At 37.6% G+C, this 17,443-nt stretch overlaps 1 protein-coding gene across 1 annotated transcript in view; it reads right to left on the reverse strand.

The window, feature by feature from the left end:
• Window positions 1–14,704: 14,704 nt before the first annotated feature.
• The window catches only part of LOC123398097 (NAD(P)H-quinone oxidoreductase subunit 2 A, chloroplastic), a 6,887-nt gene continuing 4,148 nt past the window's right edge, over window positions 14,705–17,443 (reverse strand). Inside the window, exon 2 of the mRNA XM_045092600.1 lies at window positions 14,705–17,443. This exon is cut by the window's right edge and continues 1,807 nt beyond it. The gene's annotated coding sequence lies outside the window, so the exon portion shown is untranslated.

Consider the following 17,443-nt stretch of genomic DNA (forward strand, 5'->3'; position numbering starts at 1 on the left):
CAGTGCTTGTCAATCATTTCATCCCCTACAATATCGACAAGTCCATAAGCTTTGGCTTCGTCTGCTGACATAAAAACATCCCTTTCCATGTCTTCGGATACAACCCAAAAAGGCTTGCCTGTTCTTAGTGCATAAACCCTTGTGATCATTTCGCGAACTTTGTGTAACTCTTCTACTTCTAGTAAAAATTCTGGTGTCCTTGCCCGATAATAAGCACTAGCAGGTTGGTGAAGCATAATCCTCGCGTGAGGGAATGCTATACGCTTGGCGGGTTCTCCTCCAAGCAGAATGAAGGACGCCATGGACGCGGCTATTCCGAGGCATATTGTATATATATCTGGTGTCACCGTTTGCATCGTATCAAAAATAGCCATTCCTGAGATTAGCCAACCGCCTGGGGAGTTTATAAACAAAAAAATATCACTAATTCCATCTTCTATACTCAGATATACCATGAGACCTGTAATATGATTCGTGATCTCGCAACGAATCTCTTGACCTAAAAAAAGTGTCCTTTCTCGATACATAACATTGTATAAGTCAACCCAAGTCGCTTCTTCATCTCCAGGAATCCGGTAAGGTACTTTTGGAACACCAATGGGCATATTAGATTAATATTATTAAATTTAAGTAAGAAACACTTTAATATGGAAACGTAAGAATGGAACAGAAAGAAAGAATCTGCAGTTTATTGTCTTAATTTTTATTCTTATTCTATTCTATTTTATTCTTATTCTATTCTATATGAATACTATAGATTCTATTAATACATAGATGGAAAGGTTATACATATAAGAAAGGTAAGACAGATTGAATAAAGAAAAAGGAATGGGTGATTCGAATGCTAAACAAAGAGGGGTAGCGATCTATTCTTCGTTTTTTCCAAATTGGCCAAGTTACCCATTGCATATTGGCACTTATCGAGTATAGAATAGATCTGCTTCTCTTTCTTCTTATGAACAGAATTGGCTTCTTATTTTTAATGGAATGAAATAAATATTCGCGCTTTCTGACACAGAATCCCCTAGAAGGGTTAGGTACAATGGATAATCTTTTTCAATGCGATAAAATAAAGCGACATCGTGTCTATTTTTCTTTGCTAAAGGGGTATTTCCATGGGTTTGCCTTGGTATCGTGTTCATACTGTCGTATTGAATGATCCGGGTCGATTGCTTGCGGTGCATATAATGCACACAGCTCTAGTTTCTGGTTGGGCTGGCTCAATGGCTTTATACGAATTAGCAGTTTTTGATCCCTCTGATCCTGTTCTGGATCCAATGTGGAGACAAGGTATGTTCGTAATTCCCTTCATGACTCGTTTAGGAATAACGGATTCGTGGGGTGGTTGGAGTATTTCAGGAGGAACTGTAACAAATCCGGGTATTTGGAGTTATGAAGGTGTGGCAGCTACGCATATTGTGTTTTCTGGCTTGTGTTTCTTGGCAGCGATCTGGCATTGGGTATATTGGGACCTAGAAATATTCTCTGATGAGCGGACGGGAAAACCCTCTTTGGATTTGCCCAAGATCTTTGGAATTCATTTATTTCTTGCAGGGGTGGCTTGCTTTGGCTTTGGGGCATTTCATGTAACGGGTTTGTATGGTCCTGGGATATGGGTATCCGATCCTTATGGACTAACTGGAAAAGTACAAGCTGTAAATCCAGCGTGGGGTGCAGAAGGTTTTGATCCTTTTGTTCCGGGGGGAATAGCTTCTCATCATATTGCTGCGGGTACATTGGGTATATTAGCGGGCTTATTCCATCTTAGTGTCCGTCCGCCTCAACGTCTATATAAAGGATTACGTATGGGCAATATTGAAACTGTACTTTCCAGTAGTATCGCTGCTGTTTTTTTTGCAGCTTTCGTAGTTGCTGGAACTATGTGGTATGGGTCAGCAACGACCCCAATCGAATTATTTGGGCCTACTCGTTATCAGTGGGATCAGGGATACTTTCAGCAAGAAATATATCGAAGAGTTAGCAATGGTTTAGCCGAAAATCTTAGTTTATCAGAAGCTTGGTCTAAAATTCCCGAAAAATTAGCCTTTTATGATTATATTGGTAATAATCCGGCAAAAGGGGGATTATTCAGAGCGGGCTCAATGGACAATGGGGATGGAATAGCTGTTGGATGGTTAGGACATCCCGTCTTTAGAGATAAAGAAGGACGTGAGCTTTTTGTACGCCGTATGCCTACTTTTTTTGAAACATTTCCGGTTGTTTTGGTAGATGAGGAGGGAATTGTTAGAGCGGACGTTCCTTTTAGAAGAGCAGAATCCAAATATAGTGTTGAACAAGTAGGCGTAACGGTGGAGTTCTATGGTGGCGAACTTAATGGAGTAAATTATTCTGATCCTGCTACTGTAAAAAAATATGCGAGGCGTTCTCAATTAGGGGAAATTTTTGAATTAGACCGGGCTACTTTGAAATCCGATGGTGTTTTTCGCAGCAGTCCAAGGGGTTGGTTCACTTTTGGTCATGCTACCTTTGCTTTGCTCTTCTTTTTCGGACACATTTGGCATGGCGCTAGAACATTGTTCCGAGATGTTTTTGCTGGTATTGATCCAGATTTGGATGCTCAAGTGGAATTTGGAACATTCCAAAAAGTGGGAGATCCAACTACAAAGAAACAGGCAGTCTGATACACATTGTTATGGTATCTTTCACCTCTCTTTTTTGATTTGACATCTCCCATCCTTTCTTTGACTCTTTTTCTTTCTTTATATGGGAAATTCTCCCAAATGACAAATGAATAGGTGTGGAAGTTATAATTGTAAATAAACCACGATCGAATCTATGGAAGCATTGGTTTATACGTTCCTTTTAGTTTCGACTTTAGGGATAATTTTTTTCGCTATCTTCTTCCGAGAACCACCTAAGGTTCCACCAACTCCAACTAAAAGAATAAAATAATTTCATTTAAGTAAGAAGTCTCCCAGATAGGGGGACTTCTTACTTAAATTAGTCTCCGTGTTCTTCGAATGGATCTCTTAATTGTTGAGAGGGTTGCCCAAACGCGGTATATAAGGCATACCCAGTAAAGCTTACAAGTAAACCAGATATGGAGATGGCGACTAAAGTTGCTGTTTCCATTTTTATAGAATTTCAAGATTACAATGGATCTACGAAAAGATCGTGTATTTACAACTACAACGGAATAGTATACAAAGTCAACACCAATGATTAAATATAATTTATGGCTACACAAACCGTTGAAGATAGTTCTAAACCTAGGCCAAAACGAACTGGTGCAGGTAGTTTACTGAAACCCTTGAATTCGGAATATGGGAAAGTCGCCCCGGGTTGGGGGACTACTCCTTTTATGGGGGTCGCAATGGCTTTATTCGCTATATTCCTATCTATCATTTTAGAAATTTATAATTCTTCCATTTTACTGGATGGAATTTTAACCAATTAGGTTTCTACTAACTAAAACTAGGAAGTCAGAGTTTTTCCATCCAAAAAAGCCTTTCTAGTTTAAGCTCTACATTTCTAGATATTATGGTAGTTCGACCGCGGAATTTTTTTGTTTCGGTATCTCTGGAATATGAGTGTGTGACTTGTTAGAATTGATCCTATTGATAATACATAGAAAGGGCCTGTTATCTCTATCAAGATGATTCTAATTCGTCAGATATTATTTATTCTAGTATCTGGAACACGAAATAGATAGAGTGGATCAAAAAAAATGGAACTATGATTCATACTCACTATTAAGACCTCGCAACCAGACTGAAAAATTCAAGTAGTTCTTAAATAAAAATAAAAAAGAAATTTTCTTCCTTACAATTTTGTTTGCCCAAAAGACAACTTTTTTTCTATCGATTTTGTCGAGTCATTACACTGATTCAATTTCAATAAATGATTATCAAGCGGTTCTTATTCGAAGAACCCTTGCCTTTTGTTTAGCTTGAGACTAAATCATCGTGGCTCTAGTATGAATCTAAGGTTTTAATTGAACTGATTCATAGGATCACAACAAGATAATTTCTATATTACGCATAAAAAAAAATCCAAAATAGGGAAGAGAAAAGTCAAGAAGCCTCTAATGACCAACATAAGGGAAAGGAAGAAAGAAAGACGCGCCAACTTGAGATTTTTTGGCATTATCATCACAAAGAAGATATTCCGGATTTTTTTTATTTGCTATCTTCAAGGCAAATCGACCCGATTCAGTGGCTGATGAAGTTTTGAACCTTTTTTCTAATATTCGTTGAAAATTTGTGTGTTTCTGCTTGAGCCGTACGAGATGAAATTTTCATATACGGCTCTTAGAGGGGGGCGTGGGTTAGTTACCTATCTCAATAAAGTATATGATTGGTTTGAGGAACGTCTTGAGATTCAGGCAATTGCGGATGATATAACTAGTAAATATGTTCCTCCCCATGTCAACATATTTTATTGTTTAGGGGGAATTACACTTACTTGTTTTCTAGTACAAGTCGCTACCGGTTTTGCTATGACTTTTTACTACCGACCAACCGTTACAGAGGCTTTTTCCTCGGTTCAATACATAATGACCGAGGCCAACTTTGGTTGGTTAATCCGATCAGTTCATCGATGGTCAGCAAGTATGATGGTTTTAATGATGATCCTGCATGTATTTCGTGTGTATCTCACAGGGGGATTTAAAAAACCCCGTGAATTAACTTGGGTGACAGGTGTGGTTTTGGCTGTTTTGACTGCATCATTTGGTGTAACTGGTTATTCTTTGCCTTGGGATCAAATTGGCTATTGGGCAGTCAAAATTGTGACAGGTGTACCTGACGCCATTCCGGTAATAGGATCGCCTTTAGTGGAGTTATTACGCGGAAGTGCTAGTGTGGGCCAATCCACTTTGACTCGTTTTTATAGTTTACATACCTTTGTACTGCCTCTGCTTACTGCCGTATTTATGTTAATGCACTTTCCAATGATACGTAAGCAAGGTATTTCGGGTCCTTTATAGGGAAGGCATATCATAGAGAATTCTAATTCTCATATATCATATCGGGTAGGTTGTGGTATTTCATTGCTACAAGCATGGGTTATTGTAAAATAACACATGTCATTTGGATACTTCTCTTCAACTCCGAAGTATTTTTATACGATACAAATAGTTGAAGTTAATTTTACGAAAGAAAAAAGGCGGATTATGGGAGTGTGTGACTTGAATTATTGATTTGGCCATGCAGATAAAGAATTGGATCTGCCACATTAGAATTCACAACCAAAGGTGTCTCCGCATCCAATCAACATGTAAGTCCCCTACCTAGGAAGGATAGGCTGGTTCACTTGAGGAGAATATCTTCTATGATCATACCGCAACCATGTCATCCATGAACAGGCTCCGTAAGATCCCATAGAGTGGAAATGGAATCAGTCATGTGACATGATCCAATTCTCTATTTATTACACTTACCTTTTTATTATAGTATGGAAATGCATTCATTTTCTTTGCATCGATTGTGATCCGCAATACTATCGGAGTAAAAGAAGGGATCTAAGGAAGAATGTAGGCTAAACTTTTTGATTTTTTATTAGTAACAAGTAAATATTTTGTTTGGAGGTAAGAAACTTGCGATATTGAGGGGATAAATACCAACTAATCAAGAGACATGAGACAATCCACAAAGCAATTGATCATGATCAAATTTGTAAGCCCACTTGGATATTGAGCATTTACCCATAAGAATAGGATTATTTTCAATGAGTAGTGGTAGGTGCAACTTTGGAAAAGAGAATCTGATAAAGCTTTTTTTGTCTAGAGTCATTGAGTCATTATATACCTTAATTCTATTAAGGATCTTCCGCGGTCTTATTTCTTTCACTCTTGCTCGAGCCGGATGATGATAAATTCTCATGTCCGGTTCCTTTGGGGGATGGATCCTAAAGAGTTCACCTATCCCAATAACAAAGAAACCAGACTTAAATGATCCTGTATTAAGAGCTAAATTAGCTAAAGGGATGGGACATAATTATTACGGGGAACCCGCATGGCCCAACGATCTTTTATATATTTTTCCAGTAGTAATTCTAGGTACTATTGCATGTAATGTAGGTTTAGCGGTTCTCGAGCCATCAATGATTGGTGAACCGGCAGACCCGTTTGCAACTCCTTTGGAAATATTACCCGAGTGGTACTTCTTTCCCGTGTTTCAAATACTCCGTACGGTACCCAATAAGTTATTGGGCGTTCTCTTAATGGTTTCTGTGCCAACAGGCTTATTGACAGTACCTTTTCTAGAGAATGTCAATAAATTCCAAAATCCATTTCGCCGCCCAGTAGCTACGACCGTTTTTTTAATCGGTACTGTAGTAGCTCTTTGGTTAGGTATTGGAGCAACACTACCCATTGATAAATCGTTAACTTTAGGTCTTTTTTAGATTTTTTTTGATTCATTCAACCATGAAGTACCATAGGTATCTAGGAAATAGTTACTTCCAAGTAGAATCTTCCCTAGATACCTAAAATCCATTTTATTATTTTATTATGATCCATTTCGCGAAAATATAGATTGTACCAAAGATGCAAAATTGTTTTCTTTTTTCTTTTTATTCTATTCTAACTCGAAAAAGAAGAAGAAAAAAAATTGCAATGGATTTAAAACGAGAGTTTATTCTTAAGTAAATCAATTGGGAGATGCTTCTCTAGAGTGTCCCATATATGTTTTCTATCTTCCATACGAAAACTGTCAATTCTCATAAGATCTTCTTCAGTCTTACTCAAAAGGTCCAATAGTGTATGTATATTGGCCCTTTTTAGACAATTATATGTTCTAGAAGTTAATTCTAATTGATCAATAAAAATACAATTCAATGGAATTCCTTTTTTGTTTTTCTTTAGATTAGTTAATCTTTTTTGAAAAGTAAAAAGGGGTGGAGTAAACCTGTTTTTATTTTCTTCGAAACTAGTGCCCTCTTCCTCGGCGTGTAGAAAAGGAAGAAATAAATCAATCAAATTACGAGAAGCCTCATAAAGCGCTTCCTTAGGGGTTAAACTTCCATTAGTCCATATTTCTAGAAAAAGTATCTCGTGTTTTTCATTTCCATTCCCACAAGAAAAAATACTATAATTCACATTTCGAACAGGCATGGATACAGCATCTATAGGATAACTTCCATCTTGATAGTTCTTTCTGAGTTCTGTCTGATATCCACGATCTCTCTTGATCTGTAAATCAATACAGAAATCAATGGGCTCTGTCAAGTTAGCTATAGGTTGTGCCGTATCAACGGTTTCTACGGAAGGCGGTAAGATGATATCTTGAGCAGTTATGTATCTAGGACCTTTGACGCAAATTGATGCGTCTCTAACTCCATAGAGATTACTTCTCAATACAATTTCTTTCAAATTTAGTAAAATTTCTTGTACGGATTCTTCAATACCTGCTATTGTAGAATATTCGTGTGGCACGCTCCCAAATTTTGCACGTGTGATACATGTTCCTTCTATTTCGCCAAGTAAAGCTCTTCGCAAGGCAATACCAACGGTGTCCGCTTGACCTTTTCTAAGCGGGGACAGAATGAAACGACCATAATAAAGACGCTTACTATCTACTCTTGATTCAACACACTTCCACTGTAGTGTTTGAGTGGATCCTGCTACCTCCTCTCGAACCATAATAGACTAGTATTATTATTTTATCATTGAATCGTTTATTTCTCTTGAAAGTTGAAAGCGGGTTAATTCTTTTACAGACGTCTTTTTTTAGGTGGTCGACATCCATTATGCGGCATAGGTGTTACATCGCGTATACAACTTAATCGCACACCACTTTTAGCAATGGCTCGTAATGCGGCATCTCTTCCACTACCAGCGCCCTTTACCATAACTTCTGCTCGTTGCAAACCTACTGTACGAATAGCATCTACTGCTGTTCTTTGACCAGCATAGGGTGATGCTTTTCTTGAGCTTTTGAATCCACAAGTACCGGCCGAGGACCAGAAAACCACCCGACCTTGTGGGTCTGTAACAGTTATAATGGTATTGTTGAAACTAGCTTGAACATGAATAACCCCTTTTGTTATTCTACGTGCACTCTTCCGTAAACTAAAACGTGCATTCCTACGTAAACCAATACGCACTTTCTTACGTGAACCAATTTTTGGTATAGCTTTTGCCATATTTTATTATCTCATAAATATGAGTTAGAAATAAAAAAAAAGATACAAAGATATCCGTTTCAGGGTAAAATACACCCTTTACTTTAATTATTTGAAATTATTTTATTTGGAATTGGAACATTTCCGCGGGTACTTTTTTTTTACTTTTTAGACAGTAAAGTTCTTTTTCGAAAGATTACCCCTGTCTTTGTTTATGCTTCGGATTAGAGCAAATCACTCTAATTCGTCCACGCCTACGAATCAGTCGACATTTTGTACAAATTTTACGAACGGAAGCTCTTATTTTCATATTTCCGTATCCTTTTTTAAACTATGAATCTAATATTTTGGAAAAAAATAAGTCTCTTCGCTTGAATTTTAGAACTTAGAATTTATTACCCTAGAAAAAAAAAAGAAAAACCTAATCCTTTGAATCTTTGGTATTCTTCAAATCTTCGCTATCCTTCAAATCTTCGCTATCCTTCGAGTCTTCGATACGCTTCGAATCCTTATGGGGAAGTCTATAAATTATACGTCCCTTGCTTGAATCATAACGACTTACTTCAATTTTGACCCTATCCCCCATCAGTATTCGTATAGAACTAGACCGGATCTTTCCTGAAATATAGCCTAGGATGATGGTGTCATTCTCTAGCCGAACGCGGAACATTCCATTGGGTAGGGCTTCCGTAACTAAACCTTCAAAAGTAACTTTTGCTTCTCTCGGGTTTTTTTTTTCTCTCCTATTTTTTTTTTCTGTCATATTTTTTTCTCCTATTTTTCCATTTTTATTTTCAAAATAGGAAGGGCGAGGTAGAATTCGAGCACTATAGGCGGGGCGATTACCATATATAACATAAGACTTCTCCCCCAATTCTGTTTAGTCGAGCTTCTCGATCTGTCATTATCCCTCGAGAAGTAGAAAGAATAGCAATTCCCATTCCACCCAAAACTTTAGGAATTCCTTGATAGTTGGTATAAATTCGTAAGCCGGGTCGGCTAATACGCTTTAAAAAAGTTCTTGTTCTATATATTCCTTTTCGAGTCTTTCTCTTTTGATGTCGCAAAGTTGAAACCAAGAAATATCTGTTACGTTCCTGATGTTTCCGAACACTTTCAAGAAAACCCTCTCGTAGAAGTATTTTAACAATGTTTTCGGTAATATTTGTAGATACTACTCGAACTGTTCCTTTTTTATTCATGTCCGCGTTTCTTATAGAAGTTAGTAAATCAGCAATAGTGTCCTTGCCCATAAGACTCTAATTCTAGGTTCCTCCTAATTTTTCTATAATCAACATGTTTTCTTTTTTTTTCTTTTCATTTTGGATTTTAAAACATATACGTAAAACACAATCTACTAATATTAATTCTTTGATCTAAATTTCGCCTACTAGTATTTATAATACTTCAGGAGCTAATGAAACTATTTTGGTAAAATTCAATTCTCTCAATTCCTCGGCAATCGCGCCAAAAACTCGAGTTCCTTTTGGGTTGCCTTTTTGATCAATTATAACCGCAGCATTGTCATCATAGCGGATTATTATACCGTCTTCGCATTTGAATTCTTTACATGTACGTACAATTACAGCTCGAATTACTTCGGATCTTTCTAGAGGCATTTGGGGCAATGCGTCTTTGATTACAGCAACAATAACATCACCAATACGAGCATATCGCTGATTACCAGCAGCTCCTATGACTCGAATACACATCAATTTTCGAGCTCCACTATTGTCTGCTACATTTAAAAGGGTCTGAGGTTGAATCATATTATTTTGATTTCAATTTGTTATTTCAATGCAAAAGGATGAAAGAAATATTGTCTTTCCAGAAAGAAAAACCGGGCATTTTTTTTCTTCCATACCCCTTTTAGGGTTCTATATCTCTAATCGAATAAATTGACTTCGTATGGGCATTTTACTGGCCGCTATGGAGATAGCTGCTCTAGCTACAGTTTCAGATACTCCCCCCATTTCATAAAGTATACGACCTGGTTTAACAACGGCTACCCAATATTCGGGGGACCCCTTTCCCGAGCCCATACGTGTTTCCGTGGGTCTTAGTGTAACCGGTTTGTCGGGAAATATACGTACCCATATTTTTCCACCACGACGTGCATATCGTGTTATTGCTCTTCGTCCTGCTTCTATCTGTCTCGCCGTGATCCAAGCGGGTTCAAGTGCTTGAAGAGCATATCTACCAAAACAAATACGATTGCCTCGGAAGGATTTTCCTTTCATTCTTCCTCTATGTTGTTTGCGAAATCTGGTTCTTTTGGGGTTATAGTCGATGGTTCTCTTTCTTAGTTCCATCTCTACTCCAAAACTGGACATGAGAGTTTCTTCTCATCCAGCTCCTCGCGAATGGAATGAGAAAGCATGTAAATAAATTTCTCTAATTCCATAATATTTAAAAATATTACGGTACGGATAGATACACATTAATAGATAATAGAAAAAGTTAGGTTTTTTTTTTATTTTTATATTGAATTTGTTAAAACAGAAAAATATAATATATAGTCAAAAAAGAAGATCTAGAATATATCCAGATGTGTGTGGATATTTATCTAAATTCTATATTTATAGATAATAATGTAGTCCTTCTAAAAAATATCCTTATTTTTACTCTTATTGAATCGCGGTAAAGTATTCTAATTCAATAAGAATTTCGCGGGCGAATATTTACTCTTTCCTGTCTTATTTGTTAATTTATAAACTTACCAAATAAGACAATTTTTTTGGTTTGTTCCGCCATCCCACCCAATGAAGTGTTAGGATTCTTTTCAATAAAATCCTATGGAATCATAGGTTCTGTCGTTCCCACTGCTTCTCCTTGAATGGTTAGGTCTGAATCCCGCAACGGAGCTTCCAAAAAATTTCTTTCCGAGTTAATTTTCTCAGTTTTATTAACCCGGGCGGCTCTTTATTATTGCTTAAAATTTGTAGTTCTTCTTTCAAGTTACAATTTTTCATTCTCTATTAGTTTTATTATATTGATGCTTTTTCACATTGCCTTTTATGATGTAATTCATAGACCATACACAGTGGAATTCTATATCTTATTTATTTCCTCTTCCTTCTTTCTATCATCCCTCCCTTTATCCACATCCCTTTAGTTTTGCTTCACAACCTAGAATCCCATTTTTTTTTTAGATAAAAAAGTGCAGTTGCTACAACTATATGACACATCTACTCATTTATGATAGAGGTATTTATTCATATAGTGACTGTTTCTTAGTTAGGATCTCGACAATACGAAGCAATAGGTTGGTTATTAGTATTAGTTAATTTTCTATAATTACTAAGTTTTTTTCTTTAAAAAAGAAAAAAAAATAACGAGTCACACACTAAGCATAGCAATTATATTAAATGATTTATCAATTTTCATTAAATCTTATAGAAAGAGGTAGAATTTCTTCTTTTGCAGGGATTTCAGGAAAAAAGTCTCTTGTCATTTTTTATTCTATCAATGGACAGAATTCGAAGACAAGATTAGTTATTCTTCGTCTACGAATATCCAAATTTTTACACCTAATACTCCATAGATAGTTCGAATTGGATAGCAGCAATAATCAATTTTAGCGCGGATTGTTTGGAGGGGAAGTCTGCCCCTTTTAATGGATTCGGCACGTGCAATTTCTTTTCCTCCGAGACGACCCGCAATTTTTACTTTTACTCCCCTTATATCTGCTTTTTTAGTTAATTCAATGGCTTTTTTCATTGCCTTTCGGAATGAAACTCTATTTTTTAATTGGAAAGCTATATATTCTGCAAGAATGTTAGGCTGTCTATAAGGTTCTTTAACTTTTTCGATAGAAATATTAAATCTCTGGTTTACAGAGTTAATTTCCTTTTGTAGATCTTTCTCTAATTCTTCGATTGCTCCTTTTTTCTTTAATAAATTTGGGAATCCAATATGGATTATGACGTGGATCGTATCGATTTCTTTTTGAATTTCTATATGTGTAATTACTTCGGAACTTGAACCTGAGTCCATTTTTCTATTATGTGTAATTACTTCGGAACTTGAGTCTGATTCTATTTTTCTATTCGAGCCCTTTTTCCTATTCTTTTGTATATAGTTCTTGATACAATCCCTTATTTTTTTATCTTCCTGTAGACCTTCAGAATAATTTTTTGGTTGTGCGAACCAAAAGGAATGGTGTTTTTGGGTTGTACCAAGTCTGAAACCGAGTGGATTTATTTTTTGTCCCATATTTTTCTATTCTATATTTTTTTTTACTGGGAATCGAAATCTTAGATGGATCTAAAGGTTATTTAGATTTCTTTACTATATTTAGTACAATTGTTATATGACACATGCTTTTTTTTATAGGGAAACTACGTCCTCGAGCTCGAGGTCTGAATTTCTTCATAATAGTACTCCTACTGACTTCGGCTTTAGTAATGAATAAATTCGCTTTGTCGAAATCCCTATAATGAGTTGCATTTGCGGCTGCCGAATAAACCAACTTTAAGATGGGATAAGATGCTCGATAGGGCATGAGGTTCAGTATCATAACAGTTTCCTCGTAGTAACGCCACCGAATCTCGTCAAGAACTCTTTGTGCTTTGAAAACAGACATAGGGATACGTTTTTGTGCTTTGAAAACTCTCTCGAACTTAAGTAGACGATCGGTTGGAACTTTCCTTGCGAGTTTCCTTAGCCCACTTTTCTTCTTCTTTATCCTAGGGATATACTTTACTAGTTTGAAACTTGTCATAAATAAGTTTATTCCCCGCCTACCTTTACTTTATTTTGAATCTTTTTTTTCTTCTTAATCTTTCTATTCAGAATTCAGTTAACGACGAGATTTAGTATCCTTTCTTGCATTTTCATAACTCGTAAAATGCCGAGTAGGCACGAATTCTCCCAATTTGCGACCTACCATAGGATTTGTTATGTAAATAGGTATATGTTCCTTTCCATTATGAATCGCAATTGTATGGCCAACCATTGTGGGTAGAATGCTAGATGCCCGGGACCACGTTACTATTGTTTCTTTCTCCTCCTTCATATTGACCTTTTCTATCTTTGCCAATAAATGATGAGCTACAAAAGGATTCGTTTTTTTTCGTGTCACAGCTGATTACTCCTTTTTTCCTTTTTAAAGAGTGGCATTCTATGTCCAATATCTCGATCGAAGTACGGAGGTCAGAATAAATAGAATAATGATCAACGGAAAAAAGAAAAAAATCCTTTAGCTGGATAAGGGGCGGATGTAGCCAAGTGGATCAAGGCAGTGGATTGTGAATCCACCATGCGCGGGTTCAATTCCCGTCGTTCGCCCATCGCATTATTGCAAATTCCAAAAATGCAATTTTCCATATTCCTAGTTACGTATTTACTTACGGCGACGAAGAATAAAACTATCGCTATATTTTTTCCTTTTCCTAGTTCTTCTTCCAAGCGCAGGATAACCCCAAGGGGTTGTGGGTTTTTTTCTACCAATGGGAGCTTTCCCTTCACCGCCCCCATGGGGGTGGTCCACAGGGTTCATAACTACCCCTCTTACTACGGGGCGTTTACCTAGCCAACACTTAGATCCGGCTCTACCCAAACTTTTTTGGTTCACCCCAACATTACCCACTTGTCCGACTGTTGCTAAGCAATTTTGGGATACTAAACGGACCTCCCCAGATGGTAATCTTAAAGTGGCCGATTTACCCTCTTTTGCAATGAGTTTCGCTACAGCACCTGCTGCTCTAGCTAATTGCCCACCCCTTCCACGTGTGATTTCTATGTTATGCATGGCCGTGCCTAAGGGCATATCGGTTGAAGTAGATTCTTCTTTTCTCTCAAAAAACCCCTTCCCAAACTGTACAAGCTTCTTCCAAAGCATACGGCTTTCTAGATGTATATGACGATCTCTAGACAGATGGATCTTATATGAATCATATGATGAAGTACCACATGAGTGGATATATAGGAAAGGAATCCAAATCTGCCGAATCGCTCATGTTATGATCTTCTACATCCTAGGTCTCTGCGTTCCGTCATCTGGCTTATGTTCTTCATGTAGCATTCAGATCGAATGACTCTATGAAATTACGTCGATACTTCCACATATTATGGGTAACGTAGGAGACATCCCTATTTTCCCCCGGGGGTCTTAATTACCACTGCTTAGCTTTCAATTTGCCTCTGACCATCAAATTAAATGTGAATAACCCGTCCTCCTCTCTTTGAAACAAGGGGCGCTTCCGGTTCTGTGCGTGCTTCAAACAATTTTGTCTTCTCCATATTACCATATCTCTAGAGTCAATAATTTTCTATGAGGAACTACTGAACTCAATCACTTGCTGCCGTTACTCAACAGTTTTCTGTTGAGGTCTATCCCGTAGAGGTAGTCAAATTGGATCAGTGATCGATTTCTAGGTTTCGTCGTAAACCTAATTGGTTACTTCCAATTACGTAAATCAATAGTTCAAACCGCACTCAAAGGTAGGGCATTTCCCATTGATATAGGAACTTTTGTACCAGAAACAATAGTATCTCCAATTATAGCCCCTCTGGGATGTAAAATATATCTCTTCTCACCATCCCCATAGTGTATGAGACAAATGTATGCATTTCGATTAGGGTCGTATTCTATGGTTACGATTCTACCAGATATGTCTTTTTGATTCCGTCGAAAATCTATTTTACGGTATAGGCGCTTATGACCTCCCCCTCTATGCCTTGCGGTAATGATTCCTCTGGAATTACGACCTTTACCACAACGGTGCCGTCCATGGATCAAATTATTTCGTGGATTGGATTTCACTTGCCTGTCTACGGTTCCCTTGCGTGTGCTCGGGATAGGTGTTTTGTATAAATGTTTCGCCGTATTATTAAGTATTCTCCTTTAGTTTTTTTCTCTATCTAGAAGTGGAATAGAATAACCCGGTTGAAGGGTAATGATCATACGTCTGTAATGCATTGTATGGCCCAGAATAGGTCCTATTCTTCTACCTTTTCCAGGTAGTCGATGGCTATTCACAGCTACCACCTTAACACCAAAGAAGAGTTCGACCCAATGCTTTATTTCTGTCTTAGTGAATCCCGATTCGACATTAAAAGTATATTGATTCTTTCCCAATAAACGAAGACTTTTTTCTGTAAATACTGCGTATTTGATTCCATCCATAAATCGACTTTCCCTCCTATGCTCTGAGTTCCAGTATCGATAAGAATTCGAGTTCTTATTGTTCTTATGTTATGGTATGAATATACCATACCAATTCGTTATGTATGGATGATGGATGAGATTCCATGGATAGAGAGCCAGTTCCAATAGACTTATGGAATGTTCCCGTTCGTGTGCATCCAGCAGGAATTGAACCCGCAAATTTACCAATTATGAGTTGGGCGCTTTAACCATTCAGCCATGGATGCTTAACAGGGATCATCGTACATCGTAAATAACCAATTTTCATATAGAAAGACATATCATAGAAAAATGAAATCGAAAATATTCCGAGATGGCAAATATTCGGAGATGACTATGAAAACACCTCTCTGGATCCTCGAATTGAAAGAGAGATTGAGAGGGATCAAGAATCCTAATTCTCGCTATTTGGAATGGATCCAATTCTATTGAGTCTGACTCATAGTGATCATTTCTCTTTAGCAAAGAATGACCTTGGTTATCAAAGGATTGAACAACCGGGATCCATTTCCTTATGATACCTAGTTGGCATTGATAACAAGGATCTAATGAATTATGAGTTTAATAGATCCTCTTTAGCAGAAAGACGTATATTCCTTGCTCATTATCAGACAATCACTTATTCCCAAACCTCGTGTGGGACTAATCGTTTTCATTTACCATCTCATGGAAAACCCTTTTCGTTCCGCTTAGCCCTATCGGGTATTTTAGTGATAGGTTCTATAGGAACTGGACGATCCTATTTGGTCAAATACCTAACGAAAAATTACGATTTTCCTTTCATTAAGGTACGAGGGCTTCTTATTCCACAAGAACGAAAGCACCTTTTCATTCTTTCATATACTAGGGGTTTTTACTTGGAAAAGACAATGTTCCATACTAAAGGATTCGGGTCCATAACCACGAGTTCCAGTGCACTAGATCTTGTAGCACTTAGCAACGAGGCCCTATCCATTAGTATTCCACATAAGAAATCCATTCTAGAAAAAAATACAATTAGATTAGCTCTTCATAGACAAACTTGGGGTTTGCGAGCCAAGGTAAGATCGGCTCGGGATCATGGGACCCTTTTCTATCAGATAGGAGGGGCTCTTGTACAAAATAGACTTACTAAGTAATAACCCCATAGAATCTATCTATATAAAGATAAAGAGGCAATCGTGTCAGGAAGCGGGTTTTTCTTTGGCCAAAAGGTACTTCGAACTTGGAACGAGCATGAAGAGATTAACGAGACTTCTTTCTCTTTTGAGTTTTTCTGGCGGACCTGCCGCGCAAGATCTTTGGTCTTCCCCTGGAACCGATGAAAAAAAGTGGATCGCTTCTTATGTACTCGCTCAGAATGATTCTTCTCTATCTATAGTTCATGGCCTATTAGAAGTAGAAGGTGCTCTGGTGCAATCCTTACCGACAGAAAAAGATTGCAGTCAGGTTGATAATAGTCGAGTGACATTACTTCGTCGGTCCGAACTAAGGAATCTGTTATAAATGTTTTGAAATGGATATTGTTCTCTCTTTGATCAGGGATTGCTATATGAAAAGAAGTGGAGTTTGAAAAAGGGAACGGAATGCTCAAACCGGAACTGCTAGAGGAACGAATTTTCAATAGCATAACTTGGGCTCCTAGAATATGGCGCCCTTGGGACAATCTATTTGATTGCAGGGTTTTGTTCCGAAGCAAAGATATCCGCGGAGGCCGGTTCGTTCGTCCTATTCTGATATTCAGGACCAAGAGGTACTGGATTCTCTTTCGGATAGGCCCTGAAAGGAGAAGAAAGGCTGAAATGCCAACGGACCTCTGTCTATTCTCTAATTCACCCGATCCGATAGTACCCGTTTTTGGAACGTCCAGTGCCAAAGTCACTGAATGGGTAAGTCACCAATCCAATCCCTTTGACAAATCGGATGTCATATTAGATATCATATTCTATATATATAGAAATATCATAGATAGAATAGACATATAGAATTTTTGGTCGGCAAATTCGAAGGAATCATTGAGTGAAAAAGGAGCAAAGAATGACAAAAGACGAGACTCTACTAGTCTTCACTCTTGTGGTTTCCTCTTCCTCGGTTTCTGTTTTCTTATTCGGGATCTTGCTTTTCATGGTTCTCATCTCTGCAACTCGCGATTTTCGCGAGAGAACCAAATCCAAGTTGGTGAAGATCATGATTTGGGCTGGCACGGTATTGGGATCGTTTGATCGATTT

The sequence above is a fragment of the Hordeum vulgare genome, chromosome 5H, assembly GCF_904849725.1.
Source record: "Hordeum vulgare subsp. vulgare chromosome 5H, MorexV3_pseudomolecules_assembly, whole genome shotgun sequence".
NCBI lineage: Eukaryota > Viridiplantae > Streptophyta > Magnoliopsida > Poales > Poaceae > Hordeum > Hordeum vulgare.